This window comes from Cebus imitator, unplaced genomic scaffold (genome assembly GCF_001604975.1).
Source record: "Cebus imitator isolate Cc_AM_T3 unplaced genomic scaffold, Cebus_imitator-1.0 Scaffold529, whole genome shotgun sequence".
Classification (NCBI taxonomy): Eukaryota; Metazoa; Chordata; class Mammalia; order Primates; family Cebidae; genus Cebus; species Cebus imitator.
This window is the reverse complement of record NW_016107844.1, coordinates 315,368-326,417: the sequence shown is the minus strand read 5'-3', so window position 1 is coordinate 326,417 and position 11,050 is coordinate 315,368. Positions and strand designations below refer to the sequence as shown.

General features: G+C 40.3%; 1 protein-coding gene and 1 pseudogene across 7 annotated transcripts in view; one reads left to right on the top strand and one right to left on the bottom strand.

Annotated features, from left to right (window-relative positions):
- The window catches only part of LOC108293290, a 4,032-nt pseudogene extending 2,021 nt beyond the window's left edge, over window positions 1–2,011 (bottom strand). Inside the window, exon 1 of the transcript XR_005197723.1 lies at window positions 222–2,011. The product of XR_005197723.1 is annotated as a DDB1- and CUL4-associated factor 8-like (transcript). The remainder of the gene's footprint in view (window positions 1–221) is intronic.
- The window catches only part of ATP13A3 (ATPase 13A3), a 103,829-nt gene that overhangs the window by 30,011 nt on the left and 62,768 nt on the right, over window positions 1–11,050 (top strand). The gene's annotated exons all lie outside the window — the stretch shown is intronic.

Below are 11,050 nucleotides of genomic sequence, written 5' to 3'. Positions count from 1 at the left end.
GCTCACTGCAACCTCTGCCTCCTGGTTTCAAGCAATTCTCCTGCCTCAGCCTCCCGAGTAGCTGGGACTACAGGCGCACGCCACCACGCCCAGCTAATTTTTGTATTTACTTTTAGTAGAGATGGGGTTTCACCATGTTGGCCAGGATGGTCTTGATCTCTTGACCTCATGATCCGCCCACCTTAGCCTCCCAAAGTGCTGGGATTACAGGCGTGAACCACTGCACCCGGCCTTAATCACATCTTTTAACCCTGTCAGCTCAGTGGAAGCTTCAGTCATGGGTGGCCAGATCTTCACATCGTGGCCTAGGCCACTGGTTGCCAGTACAGGCAGGTGAGGGTGGGGCTCAAGACAGTTTACCACGCCTCCCTTGTCCCCCTCCATGAACTGAATAATCTGGCAGGATGATTTCTCCCAGAGGAAGATGTGCCCACTGTCACTACTGCTCACCACAAACTCACTCTTGGGGCCATAGAAATTGATGCCTTTTACTGTGGTATTATTTCTGTGGCCCTTATATCTCTTAACATACTGGGCCCCATCACTGTGAGAGAAGTTTAAGAGGTAAATGTCTTCATCATTGTAACTGATCAGGAGCTCTGTGCCATCGCGGCTGTACACAAGACAGGTGATGTTTGCTTTGGACTCACTGTTCACCAGGTGATGAGGGCAGAACTTTTGAGGACTCCATTGTTCTCATTCTCGTCAATTTTCCTCTGGTCATAAATCCTTACACACAGATCTCGTCCGCCCACTGCAAACTGGTGGGTATTGGCAGGATTCACATAGATTGTATACAGCCTCACTCTTCTCTTTCTCTTTTGTTACTACCAGTTTCGAAGCTGGGGGTCTTGTCTCAGGTCAATGGTGAAAACAACTGCATCTTTACCTGCAGATAAGAACATACAGGGAGAGTCTGGTTCCAGAGACAACTTGTGAGACGCTCCCTTGTGCTGGGCCACACATTTCGTATTCTTGCAACACTGTGTGGCAGACAATTCTGCTACCCAAACCTGCCTGTCACAGGCACATATGGCCAGAGTGGAATCACCGCTATTAGGAAGAAACTTGGCCTGGAACACATTACTTTTGCGGCCATTCTCAAAGTCCAGTACTGGCGGCCGCCACACCCAATCTCACACCACCACCTTCGGGTCATCGCTGCCACTGGCCAGCCAGGTGCCACGCTGGTTAAAGTGCAGGGTATTGACACAACCAGTGTGGCCCTTAAGCCTATGCTGCAGGTGGAAACACTGCACAAAGACTCTTGCCCCACAGGCCTTACAGACAAAGCGGGCACTTGAACCCAGCTCCCGCTCCCAAGGGCAGGGAGGGCTTGCTAGCAAGGTCGGGGTAGAGCTGATGTTTCTGAGGACACCCAGTCCTCTAGGGCACACTCATCATCTGATGAATCCTGGTCATGGTTAGCCTGCTTGCTCTGTATACCGTGCCAAGGCTGCTCTTCTTCCTCCTCTTCCTCTGAGCAGTCATGGACTTGATTTTCTTCATTAATGGAGTAATGACCGGTGTCCTCCATGTTGTCAGAGTCCTTATCTTCCCCTGAGCTCTCTGTGTCTGTGCCTTGACTTTCTGTGCTGGTGCCGTTGGGGCCACCATCATCCCCAAACTCTCACACTCAGGTCTGAGGCCTCCACTTCAATGCCTGAGGATGTCTCCCTCCCCTCTTCAGCTCCAGACATCTCCTCTGGACTGCTGGTCAGGCTTCCATTAGCTAAGTCTGTTCTGCCATCTGTGCTGCCCCCTTTGCTGGACATCTTGAATGATGTTTGCTGTAGCCAGCCTTTCCTCCTTTTATCACTGAAGTAAGGCCAGGCTGAGCTCCTGAGAAAACAGGTCTGTAGATTCACTGAAGGACTGAGAAAAGTTAAAGTTTACATGGCAAAGGTGTGTCTTCTGAGGAGAGGACAACCAGTATTCCCGGCGATGACTTCGGGTCAGTGGAAGGAAAAGACCTGAGCGCTAAGAGCTTGGGAAAGGGGTCAGGCCCGTTCTTAGGGGAAACCGGCTGAGGAGTGGGGGGCAGACTGAGCCTGAATGAGACACAGACCCAATGGGTCAAGGAGGGGGAGTCCGGCTGGGGCAGTTACAAGTACAGGAATCAGCGAGGCTCAGCAGCTCGATTCCTGTCTTGGGTCATCCTTCTGCTAGCAGCTGCTCCTGCTGTTCCGGGCCCAGCCACCCCATCCACTGCCACCACCGACACCGCCGTCACCCACAACAGAACCTTTATGAATATTTGGAACAGGTTCAGCTATTACTGAAACCGGTCATTTCTAAATTTAAATTGGGGCAAGTGGCTATAGTGCAGAGTAATGCCATTATTGGGCACTGTGAATACAAGACTGAATAATTGACAGCCATTCCTCAGATGGAGTCGAGGTGCAGGGTTGCCTCTGGATGTTGTAATCAGAAGACGTGTGATCTTCCAGCTGGTTGCCTGTAGAAATGAGCCTCTCCTAGTCAGGGGGCATACTTTCTTTACCCTGAATCTTGGCCTTCATATTCTCAGTGGTGTCACTGGGCTTATCCTCCAGGGTGACGGTCAGGGTCTTCACAAAGATTTGTATTTTGACCTGTTAGCGAATTCAAAGATACTGCAAATTGCCAGTCATCTCCAGCAACCTGAAAGCCACCACACTTTTGCTTGACAAAGCCAGTCACTGCATCTAAAGTTGACTCTTGTGCTGTGTTCTTTTCATTTGTTTTTGTTTGTTTTGGGGATGAAATTGTAAATCCTACTGTTCTAATAAAGAACCTGGCATAAGATGCACACTTAATACTTAGATGAATTAGTTTGATAAAACTAATTTAGGGCTGGGTGCAGTGGCTCATGCCTGTAATCCCAGCACTTTGGAAGGCTGAGATGGGCAGATTGCTTGAGTCCAGGAGTTTGAGACCGTTCTGGGCAACATGTTGAAACCCCGTCTCTATAAAAATACAACTAATTTGTTGGGCATGATGGTACACACCTGTGGTTCCAGCTACTCAGGAGGCCGAGGCGAGAGGATTGCTTGAACCGGGAAGTGGAGGTTGCAGTGAGCTGAGGTTGTGCCCACTACATTCCGGCCTGGGTGACAGATAAGATGCTGTCTCAATTTTTTTTTTTTTTTTTAAGAATTTGCTGCTACTTATGCTGTATTATAGGCTCATACTTTTTCAGCCGGGCCAAAATGTAGAGGAGATAGAAATAAATCTAATTAATAGAAACATTTGTTAAAGGGGACTTCAGACTGACAACTTTCTCTTTATCTGGGGTAAGTTCCAAGCAAAGAGAATGGTCTGATAGAGCAAGCACCATGGTGTATTTCAGAGATTCCTACAAGTTTAAACCCAGGGTTGCCCATGCATTATAGAATTAGAAGTTTATGCATGTGTTCAATCAACTATTCAGACTTCCTTCTGGTAAAGGCATTCCAAAGACACTAGTGTCTCTTCCTCACTCCCACCTAGCCTAGAGGCAGCCACTGTCACCAATTTATTGATATATTCAGCCTTTTGATTATCTTAGGGATAGGTGTCAGTTTTCTCTCTAGGCCATTTTGGTTCTGCCAGTTTTGAGTATTCAGTCGGGGTCTTATCACTATTTCCTATTGCCTGCTGCAGCATTTTTCATCATAGATAGTAATGTTTTGAATCTATGTAGCAATCATAAGAGCCTTATAACTCTTAACCTTGAATGTGGAGTTTTCAAAAGTTACATACTTGAGAACAATTTAGGGGAAGGGATGAAAGTTTTAAGACCAAAGTAGCTTGAATGATTGAAATAGAAAATCTCTCAATGACATAAGTGGATATTTTAAGAATGCAGACTGTTTTATTACGTTGCATATAAATGATATTTTATACAATTTTTTATAAAGAGAGAGATTAAAAAGTACATATCATTTGTTAGTCCAAAGGTAACTTCCCCCTTTTTGCTAAATACTATACAATTAGACAAAACCATGTGGGGTTTCTCTGAATAAAAGGGTTGATTTTGATTTTTGAATAGTACATATAATTAAAGTGGTAAAGTACCTATGCAAGAATGAATGGTATCGTGCAGGCTAAACTTGTTCTGCAGGCTAAACTTGTTCTTCGTATTGATCCTAATACAGGTAATTATGTTATCTTTCCTAATTATAACTTATTTTGTTCTAGCTATGACATTGTTTTGTAACATACAAAAAAAGTATAATTATGCAAAGACTCCACTTTACAAATGTAAATACAGTCTTAGTTTGGTGTATGTTGGATACAATGGTCTTTCTTAAGCCTAAACACAGAAACAAAAGCATATTATAAGAGAAAGTCCAAGATGGGAAGTGATAAACTGGGTATTGAGTAGAGCTTTGTTAAAATTTAGCTGGTATCCTTGTAAAATTTCCACGTATTCATTAAATTATATTATGTCATTCTTATTTTTAGGAGCTGACTAGAAGTTTTAAGTTTTGCCTCATAAAGAATTGTCACAATTTGGTTATTACAGTTGGATGATTCTGGCTTTTAAACAATTCTTTTTACATGTATTTGTATAGGTATTAAAATTGAAATTGTTTAGTGGGTAGAGTTAGGGCTTTAAATGTATTGGGGCATATTTTATTTAAACAGCAAAAAGTAGAACTGATTTTGAACTGTGTAAGGTCAGTTACTGTAGATTTTACAAGTTTGAAAATAATATTTAGAATGCACTGTTTATATTTCAAGATCATTAAAGCACTCTTGGCTTGTATGGCCCTTAAAGATGGGTTTATCAGATCTTTATTTAAGGTTGGTAGGTCTGTTTAATTCTCAGAAAAAAATAACCTAGGGCTACAAAACAAAGTGGGAGAATAATCCCTTCTCTCATTCAACAATACAAGGTGTCACAGACGTCTCATTGCAGCTTTAATTTTTAAAACTACAGAATTACATATGTTATAAATTTAAACACTATTGAGAAATTCAGTTACTTGAATTTCCTTTATACTTATTTAGTTTTGTGAATATTGTTTTTTGTTTTGTTTTGTTTTGAGACAGAGTCTCACTCTGTCCCCCAGTCTGGAGTGCAGTGGTGTGATTGCGGCTTGCTGCAACCCTCCGCCTCCTGGGTTCGAGTGATTCTCCTGCCTCAGCGTCCTGAGTAGCTGGGATTACAGATATGTACCACCACTCTTGGCTAATTTTTGTATTTTTAGTAGAGATGGGGTTTCATCATGTTGGCCAGGCTGGTGTTGAACTCCTGGCCTCATGTGATCCTCCTTGCCTGGCGCCTCGCAGTGCTGGGATTATAGGCATGAGCCACTGCACCCAGCTGTGAATTTTGAATAATGCCTTTTTTTTTACTTCTTGAAGGCTTATAATATTTGAGGCTTACAGCAATTTTACACATATTATCTCATTTAATTTTCACACTAAAGCTTCTTTATGGCTTTCTAGTGAGGCAACACAGAGTCACCATATAAGTCTATTTCCTCACTTGCCCTTATAATGCCTTTTTTTTTTTTTTTANGTGATGGAGTCTTGGTCTGTCACACAGGCTGGAGTGCAGTGGCACGACCTTGGCTCACTGCAACCTTCACCTCCTGGTTCAAATGATTCTCCTGCCTCAGCCCTCCCGAGTAGCTGGGATTGCAGGCGTGCACCGTCTTCCCTGGCTAATTTTTGTATTTTTAATAGAGATGGGGTTTCACCACGTTGGCCAGGCTGGTCTCGAACTCCTGACCTCAGGCAGTCTGCCCGCCTCGGTGAATAATGCATTTTTAATTTTAGTTTTTTTACGTTAGTACTGGTGAAGATGGCAAATGCTGACTGAAGGAAAAAATTGAATTACAAATGTATTATTCAAAATTGCTTTGCTTGAACTTTTGCTTGATTACAGGTCATTCTTCAAATCACTTTGTGAAATTACCTACTCTGGAATTCTAGGCACATATTTGGAGTATCCTTAAAAAAATCTAACACTCTACACACTCACTCTTATAATGTTGTTACAGCCCATGAGAAACTTAGGTTTGAAGTAAATATATTTTTGAGGTTTGGAGATTTCTGTGTCTGAAAACAACTCATCTTGTTTTAGGAAATGGAATCTGACAACTTTTAGCGCGGCATAGTATAAATAGTATACTTTAATTGTTGGTAGTAATTACATAATGTGCAAAAATAAGTAAACTTTTAAAAATTAGCATTATATTAAATTTAGTGAGATCTATTTCCAGTAGCTTTACTTTGTCCCATACTGCCTTTTTTTTTTTTTTCACTCACACAGCAAATCAAGTTTATTATAAATTCAAGGAAGGGTTTGGTTAAGCACAATAGCCTATAAGCTCCTTGCTATTTAGATAACATCAAGACTCAGGCATGCACTCTCGAATTGGAACGTCACTGAACCAACTAGCTAGGATCTGTTCAAATAATAGGAGCTCTACCAGTGACAGATGGCAGAAGTGCTATCTTCTGAAACCTATTAAAAATTGGTGAATTGCAAAATTCTAAATTTTAATATCTTAATCATTTGGAAGTAGTTCAAACAGAACCAAAACAGAAATATTTGGCATAAAATTAAATTTTTATACTTAGTTCTATTATTATTATTAAGAACCAGCTTTTGAAAGCCCTGCCAATATCAGGAATTGGGAAGACTGGATATAGTGCTGTTGGTAAGAAACATTTCTTCAGTTTGTTTTCTCTGATATAGAATTTGACTTGATTTAAAAACATGCTCCAGCAGTCCACAAAAGTTGCACTTCTGTAAGTAATGGGTTTTTATAAATTTGGTATTAATGCTTCAAATGTCTAATTAGATATGTAGTAGAATCGTATTTAATACATATTTTTATCTTGGTAAGCAGTGTATTTTAAATATGTTTGTGTGGTTTTTTATTCTCTTGGAGTCATTGAAAAAATCAGGACTTTTATTTATGTACATTTAAAATTTAAATATACATATGTTTATAAGGGCTGTTGGAATTGTCACATTGGAGTTCACTAAAAGTTTATGTGAAAAGTGAATTCTTGGATAATTTCCTTTGAGGTATATAATGTGTTCAAAGTGAATAATTGGAGGTTTTTAGAGGCACTTTTTATTTGAATTATTTATTTTTAGCACTTTCACTTCGGTAAAATTTCCTGAGACTTAATTTGCTTTAAAAACCAACTCCATTTTAGAGAAATCACATGAATAAAAAGAGTAATGGTGTAGTATGGTTAAAAAACTATTTTGAAAAGCATGAAATTAGGTTGCTATAGGCAGTGAACTACCTGTAATAGCTCATTTAAAAATAATAGGAATAGTTCTTTTTGTGGTCACTTGAACTGTAGAAGATGAAGTGAAGAATATAATTATGCCGAACTAAGATGAACTCCTTCCATAGATATTTGGAGAAAAGGTTTTAAATAGTTATAAGTACGTGGGTTTAATGAAAACATTGGATTTTAATGGCAGTTCCTTTCTAAAATTATAAAACATGTTTTATTTATCTATTTATACATACATTCTACATGGACAAATTTGGATTTACAGGAGTGGGAAGTCTGTATGTTTCTGGGAAATTGATAAAAGACAAGGGTGAAGAAGAGTAAGACTCAAAAACCAACAGTAAAAGTTTGGTGAGTTGAGTTTATGGATAATATGTGGTACACAGTAGATTGAGTCAGTGGACTTTGGACTCCTAGACTCAGAGTCCTCAATATTTGTGGCGCTCTGTGCTAAAAATAAATGTCTTCTGAAAATTTTCTCCTGTCTAAAAGATTCAGATGGGTGGCTATTAATTACTTTTTAAATTTTAAATTTTTATTTTTTTAGCGGTGGAGTCTCACTGTTTTGCCTAGGCTGGACTCAAACTCTTAGGGTCAAGTGGTTCTCTCATCTCAGTCTTCTGAGTAGCAGAGACTACAGGCATGCACCGCTGCACCCAGCTGTTTAATTTATTATTTGAAAAACTTCTTTATTATCAACAATTTCTACACATTGAAAAGTAGAAAGACTAGTAGAATGGACTCCATGTACCCATTCACTCAGCTTTTAATTTAGCTTTAGCAGTTACCAAACTCTTGGCCATCCTCTGATCAATACAGATAGGTTTTTTAATTAAAAAATTTTTAATTTTGAAGTAACTTTAAACCTACAAAAAAGTTGGATTATCAGTGTAAAGTTGCTTATTAAGCTCCTTGATTAGCCTTGTGATACTTGCAGAATCTGTTGTGCTATATCTGCTTATTACTGATACTGGTAATTTGCATCTCTCCCCTCCCTGTGTTCTTTCCTTTTGATGAGTCTAGCTAGCAATTAGCAATCCTATTGATTTCAAAGAACCAGCCTTTTTGGTTTCAGTGACATTTCTTCTTTCTGTTTTTTTATTTCATTGATTTTTTTCCTGTAAACTTTATTTCCCTTTAGTGGTTACTCTGGGAGTAATTTGCTATTCGTTCTCTACTTTTCTTAAGGTGGAAACCAAGGTCATGACTTTTCTTCTTTCAGATACTGGAATTTAGTGCTGTATATTTTTTTCTAAGTAGTGTTTTAGTGACATCCTACACATTTCAATATATCATTTTTTAAAATTTTATTTATTTATTTTTTTAAAGACAGGGTTTCACCATTTGGCCAGGCTGGTCTTGAACTCCTGACCTCAGGTGACCTGCCCACCTCGGCCTCCCAAAGTGCTGAGATTACAGGCGTGAGCCACCACGCCTGGCCCAATAGATCATTTTTATTCAGTTCGGAATACTTTGTATTTTCCACTTTGACTTCTTTGACGCGTTGGAGTTTTAAAAGTTAATACTTTTTTTTCTTTTTTGTTTGAGATGGAGTCTTACTCTGTTGCTCAGGCTGGAGTGCAGTAGCTTGATCTTGGCTCACTGCAGCCTCTGCCTCTGGGATTCAAGCGGTTCTCCTGCCTCACCTTCCTGAGTAACTGGGACTGCGGGCAGGCACCACCACACCTGGCTAATTTTTTTGTATTTTTAGTAGAGATGGCGTTTTACTATGTTGGCCAGGCTGGTCTCGAACTTTTAGTCTCAAGATCTGCCCACTCCAGCCTCCCAAAGTGCTGGGATTATAGATTTGAGCCACTGTGCCTAGACTTATTTACTTTAAAACAGTTGTATTATTTCAGGCCTTATGTTTGAGCTTCGTTAGGCAGTACCAGAGCAGCTTTTGTTTGAGGCTAATTTTATCCCACTAACTAAAGCAAAAACCTGAATACCTTTCCTGATTCCTTGTGGCTAATGGGGTTTTCTACTGTGGGGAAAATTGGTACAATGCTCAGCCTTTTGTGAGCTCTGGTGGTTTAACCTCCTTTATCATTTTGGGTGTTCTTTTCCTGGCCTTTGGTAGTTTCTTCACACACAAGTGCTGATCATTATGCAGCTGAAGGCTTGAGGGAGTCCATCTTGCAGAGCAGTGGTGTTCTTAGTCAGATTCTCTTCTGCTGATCTGACCAGCAAACCTAATTGCCTTGGTGCTTCCCCAGACTCCCAGCTTTGTCTCCCAAACTCAGGGAAATTGCTGGGCTTCCTCTGAGTTCCCTGTCCTCCTTTTCTTTTGTGACCTGTAAAGTTTTTTTTTTTTTGGTCAGTAAACTGAGACAGTTGTAGGACTTACCTGGTTTGTTTTTTAATCTCTCAATTACCAGTTTTTCTTCATTGCCTAATGTCCAGTTCCTTGAAAACCATGATATATATTTAGATGTTGCTTTAGGGCAAGAGGGCGAATATGATCCCTGTTGTTTCAACTTGGTTGGGAGCAGACGTCTCCATATAAGAATTTGAAGTAATCCCTTCCCTGAGGAAACATATTTTAGGTGATGGTGATTGGAACTGGAGATCATAATTGGTTATCAGAAATGACCCCATGGGGTGTGGTGGCTCATTTCGGCAATCTCAGCATTTTGGGAGGCTGAGTGGGAAGATTACCTGAGCCCCGGAGTTCTAAACCAGCCTGGGCAAATACTGAGACCCTGTCTCTATTTTAAAAAACAGACAAACAAAACCCAAACCAAAATTGACCCCAGTGACTACTGAGCGATGATTACAAGATTCATTTTTGAGCGCCTAAGCAAGAATCACAGACTAAAGGTAAAGAACCTCAGACTGGTATTCTTTAGCAGGGTCAGCGTCAGAGCAAAAGGTCTTTGGCTTACACTTTGATGGTAGGCCTGTGCAGTGTTATTACTCGACATGTTCAGGTGATGATAGCCGATCTTTTCTCCCGGGAAAGAGGTTGGGCTTCTCACCATAGTCTATAGTAGCAGACATAGCCCGTGAGAATAACTGCCACCTAAACGTTTATTGATTTGGTGGAGCATTATTATTATGGTGGAACAACTCTGGTAATATGTTTTAGGATCATTACACTGCCTTAGGTGGAGAAGATCTTGTTACCATGCCCAAAACTTTTTGTATGGTCATACGGCTTGTTTAGAGAAGTTGGACCTGATAGTATGTACAGTTTCTCCTTTTTCACGATGGCACTGAGTTCAGTATCTCATTGGTCACTTATTGTTGTACCAGTCTTTATGTATTTATTTACATGTTTGATAAGAATGGCACACTTAGGAGTGAAATTATTAAAACAACATAAGTAACTGTACAGACAGACTCCTTTCTTTTTCCTGAGATGGAGTCTTGCTCTGTCACCCAGGCTGGAGTGCAGTGGCGTGATCTCAGCTTACTACAACCTCCACCTCCTGGATTCAAACGATTTTCCTGCCTAAGCCTCCTAAGTAGCTGGAATTACAGGCACCTGCCATCATGCCCAGCTAAATTTTCTATTTTTGTTAGAGGTGAGGTTTTTCACCATGTTGGCCAGGCTGGTCTTGCACTCTTGACCTCAGATAATCTGCCCTCCTCAGCCTCCCAAAGTGCTGGGATTATAGGTGTGAGCCACCATGCCTGGCAGACAGACCTTTCTTATTGGTAATTTTATGATAGATCAGGAAGTTTCAGCAATCTTATGTATGGGGTTACGTTAAAATTCTGCATTTGGTTTTTACTTGACTGTTAATTTATACTGTGTTAAAATAAATAGGTGTTGCTACTTAGTGCACTTTTTTTTTTTTTTTTTTTTTTT